Source organism: Pelophylax lessonae, assembly GCF_965119305.1.
Source record: "Pelophylax lessonae genome assembly, chromosome: 12".
NCBI classification, from domain to species: Eukaryota; Metazoa; Chordata; class Amphibia; order Anura; family Ranidae; genus Pelophylax; species Pelophylax lessonae.
In genome coordinates this window covers 185,037,380-185,050,427 of record NC_138779.1, presented here as the reverse complement: position 1 = coordinate 185,050,427, position 13,048 = coordinate 185,037,380, and the positions used below count along the sequence as shown (strand labels likewise).

Genomic DNA, 13,048 nt, shown 5'->3' with positions numbered 1-13,048 from the left:
CTTTTGTTTTGATGTTATTGGGATGTATTTAGTGGATTTAAATAGAAAGTTCCATTGAGCTATAAATGATTTTAACCACTTTACGTCTGCCTGCAGTAATATTACTGCGGCAGAGTGGCTCGTTATCGTCTGACGACGTAGTACTACGTCGTCAGACACTCCCCTTTCAGTCACAGCCGGAATCGGACCACGGGAGGAGCAGCGGCGATCGCCGCCGCTCTTCCCCGATCGTCGGGGATCGAGTGTGGAGATCCGCCTGCATGTGTAAACAAAGCGGGCGGATCTCCTAAGTGACAGACAGGGTCAGATTGCAGGGTTCAGCATAGTTGAACCCTCGATCTGTCCTTGTGTCACTCAGTCACCTCCCCCCCCACATGTCAGTAAGCACCAGGCATACATCAACCCCTCCCTCTCCAATAAAATTAACACCTTCACTGCCAGTGTCATTTTTACAGTAACAGTGCATATATATAGCACTGATTACTGCAGTAATGTCACTGGTACCCCCAAAAGTGTCAAAAATGTCAGTCAAGGGTCCGATCTGTCCGCCGCAATGTCGCAGTCCCGCAAAAAAAAAAAACCCCCGGACCGCCGCCATTACACGTTAAAAAAAAAAAACACCAAAAATGACAGAAATCTTTCCCTTCGTTAGTAAACGCAATAACTTTTGCGCAAACCAATCAAAATACGCTTATTGTGAATTTTTTTACCAAACATATGTAGCAGAAAACAAATTGGCCAAAAATTTAAAAAATTTTTGATTTTTACATTTTTTGGGGGGGAATTTCATATAAAAAAAATGTGAAAAATATTGTTGTTTTTTCAAAATTTACGCTCTTTTTTTGTTTAGAGCGCAAAAAGTAAAAATCACACAGGTGATCAAATACCACCAAAAGAAAGCTCTGTTTGTGGGAAAAAAGGACATAAATTTCGTTTGGGTATGGCTTTGCACGACCGCGCAATTGTCAGTTAAATTCGCACAGCGCCGAATCGCAAAAAGTGGCCTGGACGCAAGACAGCAAAATCCTCCGGTGGTAAAGTGGTTAAATAGCATGTTGTCATCTGTATCATATTCAATGGCATGCTTGCAAGCCTAGCATTGTTTTTAGAGTTAGAGCTATGGTATCCTTCAGCACTACAAGAGAGCCTTGGATTTTACAGGTAGCAGCAATCCCAAGTAGTGCCCATCTGTTATAAATATACTGGAAAGTGCTTCAGGCTTAATTTCACTTTGCCAAATATTTTCCGAACTTATGTATAAAAATACACCCCAAATTAATAAGAACAAAACAAGTTTATGACAAACGTACTTAGCAGTCACTGTTTCTTTGGCATTTGCTGAAATATCTATGCAGTTAATATGGGAAAAGCCAGGTGCTTGGAGATGAGCCATGGAAACGGGCAATCTGTTCATTATGCAGACCTTTATAAATGTTGTCCTGAGCTGGCCATGGTTCTTTAAATATTTCAACAACTCAAAGAAGAGCTACCATCAGCTCACGATGCTCCATCTCTGGCTATGGATGTTCCTGGGGCTTGCAGGTAAATGCTAATCATCATCACACCTCATATAATTTCTGTTGCAACTCAGATGATTGCATAAAAAATAAATTGTGTTGCCTGGAAGTGTCTGCACATCCAAAACATGTTTTTCTGTTTTGGATCCAATGCATAAGTATTGGAACCCCGGGTTTCTATTTCTGTATGTATCCTTGATGGGGAGACCCACTTTCTCTGTTTGTCCTAGATATGTGACCACTGCCAGCAAGATAGTAAGCATTGGGAAAACCTACATTTTAAAGTTGTTACCAGAACAATAGATAAGGAAACATTTCCAGAAGGGGACACCTGCTTCAGCGACCACTGTTCAAGAGGGTAATTCCCCTCATTTGGGGAGACTTCCACTCATTTCCTGTTACACCCAGGGAAAGTAAGATGGGCCATCAAAAAAAAAAAAACAGGCAGGTGTATTAATCATTCCCTACACATTAGAAAAAAGAAAAAAATAGTCATACGTACAGTTACATACATACATTATAAATACAAAGCTTAAAGCGGAGTTCCACCCAAAAGTGGAACTTCCGCTTTAGGTATTCTAACCCCCTGACATGCCACATTTGGCATGTCATTTTTTTTGGGGGGGGAGCGGGTACCTAGTTTTGACAGGTACCCGCTCCCACTTCCGCTCGGAGCGCCGCGGCGCCCTGAACGGAAGTTCTCCTCTCCCCCTCCCTCCCTGCAATCTTCTGGGACATGTCAGAGGTCCCAGAAGATTGCCGGCCAATCAAGACGCGCAGCGCGACTCGTGCATGCGCAGTGGGTATCCGGCTGTGAAGCCGCAAACTGTCACAGCCGGGTGCCCACAGCAGTGATGCCGGCGCCGAGGGAGAGGATCGAGGCTTCGGGCGGCCGCATTGCTGGACCGTTGGACAGGTGAGTGAAATGGCTGGAACTCCGCTTTAAATCCCACTAATTAGATTCAAAATACTTACAACATCTTACAAAGCAATCCACAGATTAGCCCCCAGCTACATCACCAGCCTAGTCTCAAAATACCAACCTAATCGCTCTCTTCGTTCCTCTCAAAACCTCCTGCTCTCTAGCTCCCTCTCTGCACCTCCTCCCATGCTCGCCTCCAGGACTTTTCCAGAGCCTCTCCAATCCTATGGAACTCCTTACCCTTATCTGTCCGATTATCTCCTACTCTACTAGCTTTTAGGCGATCTCTAAAAACCCTCCTTTTCAGAGAAGCCTATCCTACCAACACCTAACAAATATACCTCCATTTTCTCCATTAATCTATACCCCACGGTTATTGCCTTTTGTTTCACTTGACCCTCCCTTCTAGATTGTAAGCTCTAACGAGCAGGGCCCTCTAGTTCCTCCTGTTTTGAATTGTATTGTAACTGTATTGTTTTCCCTCACATTGTAAAGCGCTGCGCAAACTGTTGGCGCTATATAAATCCTGTATAATAATAATAATAATAATAATAAATCAGCATTCAAAAACACTGTAAACCTCATTAATCAAGGGTATGGTGCCAACGTTTAAAAAAAAAAGAACCTTGAAGTGCCTACTGAGCAGACCGTCCACCTACCCAGGGCATCTGTTTTTTATGCACAGCCACTGCCTCACTCTGGTGGGATAACCAACAAAAAATACAGATAGTGTCAAGCAGAAGATCACTCCACCAAACATTGCCAGAATGGGCTTAATGCTGGCCACTGGAACATATTCAAAAGAACTCTGCCTTGGGACATGTCCAGGACATGAAGGATACTGATTTTTTATTTAAAGCTTGGGACTGTCCAAGATCCAGGGTGGTTGGTGATGTTGTTAATAATATAAAGTACTGTATACATAATAATAGGAAAAGGAAAGGTGTAGAATGAAACCATCGAGCAAATTCCAGGCAGCCTTGGTTCTTTTCCAGAGATTGCAGCATTTATTGAATTTTAGAGTCCTAAATACAGATGAGAAGTCCAGTAGAATAAATACCAGATAATATAAATGAAAAAACTCAGAAACAGATTATAAGTCCACCAGAGAAAATACAAGACAATATAGGTAGAAGCCCTTTGAGTCTCTTCAGTTCTTCCTTTCATCACTTTAGCAAGGATGCAAACAGTGTATATCACTATATACACCCTAAATATATTTTTCAAACATACTTTCAATCATTTAAATACTCAGTTACTTACAACAGGGGGGCGTGACTCTTTTCTCTGCAGCTTGAACTATGGGAGGTGTACGGGGAACTCCAGGTACATAGTGCTATGTGTGATACTGTGTCCCTTTGCTAGCCTTTAACCGGCCCTTGGGGCACTATTCCTCCAACTGATATGAGGCACTATTCCTCCCATTGATATCAACAATAAATACAAAGGATCACTCATCTAAGTAGGACTGGGTGTTATAAGGCCGAAATCCCTGGAAAATATGGAAACGAGAAACCCCCCTGAAGGGAATGGGACTTTTAAGGCCAAAATAACACCAAATATTGAATTAAAACATAAATTTATTAAATCCACATAAAATCAGCTACAAAGAAAAAGTAACAAATATGCAATAAATTACATAACATGATAAAATACTTGTCAATTCAGTACAAATCTCTTTGGTCTCATACATTTTGCCTGTATACTATTATTGTGTACTCTCTATTGCAGAAATACTTACACTTCAGCACTTTGGACTTCATCACTCACACCCCTGATGAAGGGTTTCCCGCAACGCGTAGGGTGATGGGTGTCTTTCACAAGTCTGTGCTTCAACCCTTTATTGTCTGAATTGACAAGTATTTTATCATGTTATGTAATTTATTGCATATTTGTTACTTTTTCTATTTAGCTGATTTTATGGCGATTTAATAAATTTATGTTGTTATTCAATATTTGCTGTTATTTTGGCCTTAAGAGTCCCATTCCCTTCAGGGGGGTTTCTCTTTTCCATGATATCAACAATAGGGCATTATTTGATCCACCGATACCAATGATGGGATACTATTCCTACTACTAGGGGCACTACTCCTTCTCCTATTGACCACAAACCCTGAGGCCATTTTTATTCTCATTGATGCCAAGCCTGGGATATTTACTGCCCCCCCCCCCCCGGCCACAATCCGGCCCTCTTAAAGTCTGAAGAACAATAAACTGGCCTTTTGTTTAAATAGTTTGGAGACCCCCTGCTATAGACGATAGAAGGTCCAATGATGTCACTTTTACAGCATGAATGGCCTACATTTCCCCCCCTACCCTTCCATGCCTGGTGACCTGGCCCTGCATTCTACACAGACCTGTCCACACAACTCCCTGTCTCTCTGGAATTGGAGCTGCCCTATCAATGCACCTAGTCATTTCTAGTTGTAGCTGACCCAAGGTTTTGGTCCGGATGTGACAGTTCTAGTGTCTGATTTGCCTAGTACTGTGTCAGTATGTATGAGAATCAATACCCCAAGTACCTGGAAATGTTTTGTTTGCTCTTGCTGGCTGAATATGGCAGTGGGGGAGCAACCAGAAAATGATTATATGATCTTGGGAAGTGGGAGTAAAGTTTTAACTTTCCCATAATTTGGCAGAAAGTTTTGGGTCTCTGTTTCACCAAGTATTTTTAAACTCTTTTTGATTGTTTTGAAGCTGCTGCTCCACGGTTTGATGATGATGATAAGATTATCAATGGCTATGAGTGTGCCCGCCATTCCCAGCCTTGGCAGGTTTATTTCACCTATAATGGACAACGTTGGTGTGGTGGCTCCCTGGTCACAGCAAGGTGGATCATATCTGCAGCTCATTGCTATAAGCAGTAAGTTCCATGATTCTTCTATGTAGATTGGTAACACTTGGCAATCCTGAACACAGACCAAGCCAGTGGCCTAAAGCCAAAATGACTTGGATCCATTAAAAAAAAGGTTAGAGAATCTTAGGCTAACCATAACAAAAAGATTTGTAGTTGTCTGAACAAGAAGACCAGTGGGAATCCCATCAATCTGTTTGATGCATGATTCCTCTTAACCACTTGCCGACCGCCCCCAGTTTATTTACTGCGGCAGTCAGCCCCTCTCAGGCAAAGTGACATAGGGCTACGTCGCTAGCCTGTGAGGCTCTAGGGGGCAAACGCGCGCCGCCGGAGGCACGCTCCTGGCCCCGCTCGTTCACGGACCCCCCCGGACGGGTGACCGGCGGACCCGATGTCCGCCGGCCACTCGCGATCGTCCGCTTTGAAGGGAGAAAGGCAGGCGGATAATGTAAACAAAGCCGCCTTTCATTCTTCCCTGTGTAAGAACAGAGATCATACGGTCCTGCTATGCAGGATCGTATATCTCTGTTGTTACACAACAAGCCACATCCCATAACAATTAGAAGCACACCCCTAGGGACACACTTAACCCCTTCTTCTCCAATAAAGTTAACCCCTTCCCTGCCAGTGTCATTTTTACAGTAACAGTGCATTTGTATAGCACTGATTACTGTAGTAATGTCACTGGTAACCCCAAAAGTGTCAAAAATGTCAGTCAGGGGTCTGATCTGTCCGCCACAATGTTGCAGTCCCGCAAAAAAAAAAATCGCAGATCGCCGCCATTACTCGTTAAAAAAAAAAAAACAATAAAAATTACAAAAATCTTTCCCTTAGTTAGTAAACGCAATAACTTTTGCGCAAACCAATCAAAATACGCTTATTGCGATTTTTTTTACCAAACATATGTAGCAGAAAACAAATTGGCCTAAAATGTTAAAAAATTTAGATTTTTACATTTTTTTTGGGGAATTTCATTTAAAAAAATGTGAAAAATATTGTTATTTTTTCAAAATTGTCACTCTTTTTTTGTTTACAGCGCATGATCAAAAAATCGCACAGGTGATCAAATACCACCAAAAGAAAGCTCTGTTTGTGGGGAAAAAAGGACGTCAATTTAATTTGGGTACAGCGCCGCATGACCGCACAATTGTCCGTTAAAATCACGCAGTGCCGAATCGCAAAATAGGGCCTGATCTGGAAGGGGGTAAAATCTTCCGGGGCTTAAGTGGTTAAAGGATAAGTTCGTCTTTTGAAAAAAATAATAATAAATGCATATTTTTTTTTGCATTTAAAAAAAATGTGCATTTATTATTATTTTTTTTCTTAGGAGCCCTCTCCTGTGATGGGGACGGACAGTAACAGTTGGGAGTATCATATCAACGCCCCTTGCAACAGGGCAGGATGGGCAGATGCCATCTCTGGAATTACAAAATATTTAACAGAAACCATTTTACACATTATCTGTAGTAACCTTTAATATCTACAGTTCCTCTTTATTCTTATATCCAACTTGCACAGGCCCAGATACCTGATTGCTCACCTTGGGGAACATGACACTACTAAACAAGAAGGAACAGAGCAGCATATCCAGGTGGAAAAGGCTTATCAGTACTTCTACTATGACCAATATTACATAGATCATGATTTCATGATGGTCAAACTAGCTGAGCCAGCCCAGTTCAATCAGTACGTCCAACCCATCCCAATAGCCACATCCTGTCCGACAGAAGGAAGTCAGTGTCTGGTCTCAGGCTGGGGAAACCTGAAGACCTCTGGAGGTAAGTTCATTTTCTGGTATTTAGAAATAATTGTTTTAAAGCCGAACTTTATTAAGAAGGCTTACATACTCTTTAAGATACAGTATATAGGGATATGTTATTTTTGTGCTCTTTGCATATACATTCTGGTTGAAAAGGTACTGTAACGCTCCTGCGTTTTACGTATGATGTGGATTTTCAGCTGCAGAAATATTCCACTTCAGTAGTCATGTAGAGAAACGCTGAGACACCAATCCCAACTCTCAATGACTCATCATGTGTGGATGATCTCAATTCAGCAAGTAAATACACACACTCAATAAGATGTTTCCTAGAGTGACTTATGTATATAGTAACACAGTGATGATAGGCTGAAGAGACAGGTTGGGTAGAGATGGTAGATGACAGACACTTGAAAGGAAATGTTCTTGAAAGTAAGATAGTAGCAGATGGGATGCAGATAGGTTTAGCAATCATGTATGGTAGTAGATGACAGAGTAGCAGGTGGACATACAAGAGAGATCAACCCAGTGCAAGAACAGGTGGTAGTAGGCTCAAGAGCTAGCAATCTTAGATAATGCAGATGTAGTAATAGTCCTTAGTATGCAGAGCTAGATAGTGTAAGCTTTAGTATAAAGGTTATAGAGGTTTCCCCTGTGGGGTACTTATCACTAATAGCAATGTAGCAGAGGAGAGGTTCGTCAAGAGCGGATGATCCGGTAGCGGGATACAGGGATCAGCGCAGCGTGGTTCCGACAGCGAGGTATGCTTGCAAGCATGAGAGCTTCAAGACAGGTTAGCATCAAGGCACAAAGCAGTTTGAACGAACACATGTGAGTGAGAGCCGGCGATCTAAATAGCCATCCAGTCCGGCGCTCAGTGATGACAGCATCAGTCTTAAAGGTGTATGCGCACCTTACCAAAAGAGAATGGTGGGGCGCATACACTTATGAAAGAGTAATTAGGGTACCCAAAGGTACCAGAACATTACAGGTACCTACTGTACATCCTAAATTGCAATTTCAGATATAAAAGAGGGAAGGAGGGGCTGGAGGATTGTCTTGGTACCAATAGACACGTATTAAACCGTATGTAAAATCAACACATTTTTATTACAAAAATAACAGCATAACAAAGATATTTGTACAAAGTAAGAATGTCCATTAAAATTTTACACCCATTACAATGAATCAACTGTGCTTTGGTCTATTATGTCCAAATAGTATAAAATGATACTATATACCAATAGGGGCACATCTGGTCAATATTCAACATGTTTCGCGGTTACCCGCTTTTTCAGGGGTTTCAGGGGTGAGGCAACAAGACATTTTTCTTTAATGAGAAGCATATAGTCATCAGTACAGAAACATGTAAACATATACAAATATATATATATATATATATATATATATATATATACACACATTCAAAGATAAGCTGCAACAACCCTTTAAGATGTTTAATGATTTGCTCTGCAAAGCATAGGTTGGCTTCAAAGCAAAGATGTATTTTTCTTTTTCACACTTTTCTCTGCTACCATTTTTTCCACCATTGTAGAAGAATGGGTAAGTGTTATATATTCTGCCATGTGTTTATTGCTGTCTGTTTCCCTTTGGAAGATAATCTTCAATTTCTTTGTGGTCACTAGGCAAAGAAGTGAGGAGGAATTCTCCTGAATGGGGACTCAAACCTAACTAAATACAAGCTTGCCACAGGTTCTAACCTCACACACACTATGCAAAACTGACCAAAGTTGTGTAGCAGGTTTTCCAGGCCTGTGGCCTGATGTGGGTCTGCCATCAGTACCGGTTACCTCTCCAGCCCATGTGAGCTGCGGCCCTGGGTGTGAGAACTGAAGCAGTGACAACTCCGGCATCTTTGTTTGTGGTTTTTATTGTTTTTAAGGGGATGGGAGAAGGGAATGAGTGGGATACTCCTTTAGGCTTTAACTAGATACACTTGGGACTTTGTTCCGAAAAAATGCCCGTTGGCGCTTCCTTAATGCCAGCCGGCGCCAGCCAATGCTCACTGACACTGAGAACACTCTGTAACTTGATAGAAGTGCTAGATCCTCAACTTTAAGTCCAGAAGACCCAGGACTGTGAAATTGTAGAACTACTGACACTGCTGCACTGTGAAAGTCACTGGATACTTCCCTCCTGCCCTGCACTGGCTTGAGGTAGTATGATGCAGAATTTATAAAACTGTAGCTTCAGACTGACCCACTCTGTACAATTCAGGGCCCAACTGCAGGTACCCCCTTTGACCTTGAAATCTTCGGGGTTCACTGACTATGAACCCCCTCTGCAACTTCAGGGTCCTCAACCTAGGCACCCCCTTTACAGCTAGCTGGCACTGGATCCTAGAACCTCTTCCGGAGTGGTCCCCTCTGCCTTCAGGCAGACCCCCAGGGGCAATTCTCAGTACTCACGACCTGTGTAGGCTTTCCTGGGACTGGACCCCTCTCGCTCTCCGCAGGTTCTCGGCACACCGGATCCCCTCAGCTCAACTCAGCACTCTCTGGACACTCAGGCGACACCCCAAGACATCAACCTTCCTCAGATAGGAGGAGAGACAGCCGCACTCTCCTTCCTAGGACTCCTGCCAAAGGCACCGTGCCACGCACTTCCCCCCAAACTTATACCCACTCCCAGAATCCTTTGCAGCATAATCTGCCTTCTGGGGTAGTTACAAGCTGGGATGTGTCCCCTGATTGGGCTTCCCACACTGCCCTATGAGAAGCCTCTCACAGGAGCCAGTGGGGATACTTCTCCCTTCAGCATACACCTCTGGAAGCCCTGACACCCTCACTGAATAAACCACAGCCCTGCTGTTAAGCAGACAAGGCCCACTATACATTTGCCTAGCACCTATCTGTAGGGTGCTACATCTGTTTTACACAAAACTGCACTTTTATTTAAAATACTTATTGAAAAGAAAAATGGCTCTAGTCTTTTCATCTCCCAAAATGTAAATGATAATGTAAAAATGTATAACATCACCTATATTTTAAATTACACTGCTCTACAGTTGATAGCAAAATGTTTTACTTAGTTTTCTATTTATTATAGTCCAGTATCCTGAAGTTTTACAGTGTCTTGATCTCCCTGTTTTGTCGGACTCCAACTGTAAAGCTTCTTATCCAGATATGATCACTAGCAGTATGTTCTGTGCTGGTTACCTAGAAGGTGGCAAAGACTCATGCCAGGTGAGTATTAAAGATACATGGAAATACGAATATTAATAAATGTTTTCATACTGTATTACTTAGATGGTAAACAAACCCATAGCAGACTATATGACTGCTAAAGCTAGTGGGGGGGGGGGGGGGGGGGCTGGTCAGGATCAGACGGTAAGTTGTGTTACCAGGGCCGCTGATCGTTGGGGACCACCAGCCCTCTTGTAGGGGGCCCTAGCACACAGGGGGGGGGGGGCCCACACAGAGAGGGGGATTAGTGATGGACAACAAATACAGAAATCTTCCTCCAGCACCTGAATCAGATCTGTCCCTCTCCCTGCTATCAGCTTTTATCTGTTGAGAAAGAGACAGTCGTCCCTCACTAATCCCCCTCCCTTGTGTGGGCCCCCCTCCCAGCACTTATCTCTGCTCAGGAGTTTATTTGTAAATTGTAACTTTGTTTCTCTCTCTCTGTCTCTCTGATCACTGAGCTCCAACTGCCCAGCCTGTATATTTTTCTCATCTCATCTTCTTTTTTATTTAACATAGATTTTTTTTTTTTTTAGATTTAGCAGGAATTATTCGAGTTATGTTATATTTGTGTCTGATAATAGTGATTTTGTTGTAATTTTAGCTAAATATATCTTTAATATTTTCTTGGGGGGGCCCTGCCAGGTAGTCTGTACGGGGCCCCGCGATTTCTAACAGCAGCCCTGTGTGTTACCTAATGTCTGCCTGCTGCTCGCTGTTCTGTTTCGTGTGCATGGCTGTTAGTTTTGAGTTACTCCCCTCCTCCCTATCAGTGTGAGGCAGGTGTAGAATTTGGAGATGAGGAGTAATCTCCTCCAAAAAAAAAGAGTATAATTATTAACACTGCCATCCATGAAGGTGGGGAAAGAGGTTATGGTGACACTGTGTAATTGTAACCTCCCTTCTCCAGGCTTCATAAGTGGCAGTGTAATTTAGACTGCTGCTGCCACCAATGAAGCTGGGGAAAAACAGAATAAATCGTCATGGGACAAAAGGTGTGTGTTGTCAAGTGGAGGGGGGTTCAATTGGACCCTGTCCAGACCTCCATCAGCACAGTACTGCACAGGATTTTGAAGGCCAGGGGAGGAAGACTTCCACTACTCGCATCCTCTGCAGCTCTGACTGATGACACCTATTTCAGAGTATTTTCTGATGACACCTATTTTCAGGGGTCGGGATTAGAATCCAGTAGCTATAGCAGTGAAAAGGCTCCCACTAACCAGTTGTATATGTGCCACAGCAGTTAACCCTGGTGATTGACAGGGCTCATCCGAGGTGCGGATTCTGAAGCACTAGTCAGTGTTCACCAGAGCTCCTGATGGTGGAGATGGATTTTGCTGTGTGTTAGTACCAGGTTGTGGTCCTTAAGACTGCCCCACCAAAAAGTGAACAAGCCAGGGTCCAGTTGCAGATATAGCTGGTAGGGATCAAGCAGAAGAGTAGTCAGTAAACAAGCCAAATGTTGGTAAGATGTGGTCACAGGTTGGAATTAAGCAGAAGTGTAGTCGAGGAATAAGCCAAAGATTGGTAATGAGTGGTAGCAGGGACACGGATGGCAGCAGAAGTGCCAAGAGTGAGATATTGGCTGGTGAGAGCACAATAATCTGGCAAACAGGAAGTGCAAAGGCGTGGCTTAAATAGGAAGTTCATAGGAGAAGCAAGAAGCTCAAAGTTCAGTAGAAACAATGACCAATGGATCAGACAGGGTGCTGTCCAGCATCTCAGGTAACTCAGCAAGAAGAGACATCACCGGACACAGCAAAGGTTTCAGGTTCGGAACCGGATCCTGACAGTACTTCCCTCAGCTCCAATGCCAAAAGGGTGGCTTCAGACAAAGATTTGAGGTAATGAGTTGTTTGAAGGAGGGGACTTATAAATGTTGGGGCAATAGAGGAGATGGGAGTGTTAAATGCCAATTTAAATAAATGCCAGGTGGGAGTGGTGGTCAGGTATTTACACAAGACTGGAGTTGGACCTCTTCTTATTCGATTGATACCTACTATTGGGTAATATAATAGGTTTGTTAGGTTTTTCTTCATGCCAGCTGTGTAAGCGGTCCCTGCTGAGAATCCAGCTCTATCCCTGCTAAAAGTCTTGTTCAGCTAAAATAAAATAGTATTCTACCATATAACTGAAATACAATGGTTTTATAAATTAAATGTGCCAGCACATTGTTCTGGTTTTGAGGTACAATGGTAAATACATTTTTAGAAGTTGTAGGGTGGTTTATACCATACTGGTTTATTCTCGGTCTTATGCTTTTAATAATGCACTACACTGACGTATCTCTATTTCCACAGGGTGATTCTGGTGGACCACTGGTTTGCAATGGAGAGCTGTATGGAGTGGTTTCCTGGGGTCAAGGATGTGCACAAAGTGGATATCCTGGTGTCTATACCAAAGTCTGCATCTATTTCGACTGGATTAAGAGCGTTATTGAGAAATACTAAAGTCAATGTTACACCAAAGCAAATGTATATTAAAGTATTGTACATTTTTCCAGCATCTCTGTGTCCATATTACTTTACACTGACTCTGGTTTTTAGGGCTCTCATTTGCATAAATAAACACCAATAAGTCTTTGAGTCGCCAAGGTTTTTTACACAAGGAGATGGTATATTTTTACCACAGCCATGAAACGATTTAGCGATAAAGCTAAAGACCGAGAATCCTTATAGAAACCTGTTGTTTAGAAAGGTCTAAATAGAACATGACAGTATGACTGTTTAAGTGAACTAGCGCTCCATCAATATTAACCACTTAAGCCCCGGAAGATTTTACCCCCTT

General features: G+C 42.7%; 1 pseudogene across 1 annotated transcript; it reads left to right on the top strand.

The window, feature by feature from the left end:
- Positions 1 to 1,378: 1,378 nt before the first annotated feature.
- On the top strand, positions 1,379 to 12,780 carry LOC309568555 (trypsin-3-like; annotated as a pseudogene). Its single transcript, XR_014226128.1, has 5 exons — positions 1,379 to 1,542; positions 5,137 to 5,302; positions 6,815 to 7,074; positions 10,125 to 10,261; positions 12,562 to 12,780. The product of XR_014226128.1 is annotated as a trypsin-3-like (transcript).
- The last annotated feature ends 268 nt before the right edge of the window (positions 12,781 to 13,048 follow it).